The sequence below is a fragment of the Aplysia californica genome, unplaced genomic scaffold (genome assembly GCF_000002075.1).
Source record: "Aplysia californica isolate F4 #8 unplaced genomic scaffold, AplCal3.0 scaffold00118, whole genome shotgun sequence".
Classification (NCBI taxonomy): Eukaryota; Metazoa; Mollusca; class Gastropoda; order Aplysiida; family Aplysiidae; genus Aplysia; species Aplysia californica.
The window spans coordinates 1,464,195-1,465,762 of record NW_004797388.1 but is presented as its reverse complement, the minus strand read 5'-3'; positions in this window follow the sequence as shown (position 1 = coordinate 1,465,762).

Below are 1,568 nucleotides of genomic sequence, written 5' to 3'. Positions count from 1 at the left end.
GGGGGGTTCTGTTTGTTTTTTAGTTTTCTTGAAACGTAACAATTTGCACCAGGCCATTATATTTTTACGTAACCTACTGGTATAGGGTATAGGTACCAAAATCAGGACACGGGACTAAAAAACAAGTGCACCAGCTCAGTGTGTGGCGGTGTAGGGGAAGTAACAAGAACAATTACTCCAACTCGCCGGTAATAATTTTTTCATACCAAAACAAGTTGAAGTCGTTAATAATCAAATAGCATTATTGTGCGGTCAAAAATTCGTAGCGCAACTTATCCTTAAATATCTCTTTAATGGGTTGATCAGTGTCGCTCATACTTTGCACAGCGGTTGTATCAATATGTCTTAACTTAATCATCATATTTTCCCACAACAACTGAAGCTAGATTTTAAAACTTTTCTCCTTAAAGTTATATAAAATACATGTAAAAAGTATTATAAATCTCCGTCAAGCAAAAAATTGGATTGTTCACAGCACGTCCAGCTTCTCACACACTTTTTGCTACGTCACTGCTAACCTATGACACTCTTTTGTGGCAAAAATTGTTACGGGAAATTAATTTTATAGTGACCACATTTTTTGCACTATATAAAAGTTCTCAAAACATACGTTCGATTAGCATAATGTCGCAATTAAAAGAAAAATAAATGACGAACTTGCTTATAAGAGCGACATTCCCCAGTCTGCAAACATTTTAAAAAATTGCAGAAACCACCCACTTGGACTTTTTATTAGTATTTAATTTATGAAGAAATTGTCTAGAGTACAGCTAAGAGGTGTTTGTAAAAAAGATTGATCTGCTGAGACAAATTGACAAGTCTTTGAGCAAAAGCTGGAGTAAAATGTATAATTGTATTTGTGAGTGTCTTACGCCTTGATCGACACAATTTAGATCTTTTGAAAGTATCGGGCGTGCAATGCCTAGAAAGACAAGAAGGATAAAAATAGTTCGGATCCTTCTCAGATTAAAGTTGAACTTTTAAACTTTCTCGTGTGGTCAAGTTCAAGACTAAAAGCAAACAAAGTATCCCGTCCACGTTCATTGCTGTCACGGGTTGACCTGTAGTCATGATTCAGCGCTGGGACTGCCGAGAGGACCCCGTGACCTGGACTATCCCCAGATACCCCTAACCCTATTTGTACACCCTGGGGTCATTGTGTACCCCCGGGGTTGTATTATTCACATTTTAGAATACTCCTAGTACGAAGATCTCTTTGAAACTTTCAGTATTTCTCAAAAAATCATTTTGACTGACTGCTATGCAAAGCGTACGGATCGGATTAACGAGTAAAATTCCTCTTTGGAAAAGTGGTGGCACAGAGTTCCCCACGTCGTAAGGATACGATAATAAAACACGACGTACGGATATGGTCGACTCTTTGAGGACTCGTATTCTGGCCAGTTGACCACGTTTGAAGATGCTTCGTTTGGAAGTGTAACTTATTTCATTATGAGTCTGTCAAGCATACTATTATGTGTGCACAGATGTGTGTGGAAGAGAGGATGTGTGAGGAAAGAGCGTGTGTGTGTGTATGTGTGTGTGTGTGTGTGTGTGTGTGTGTGTGT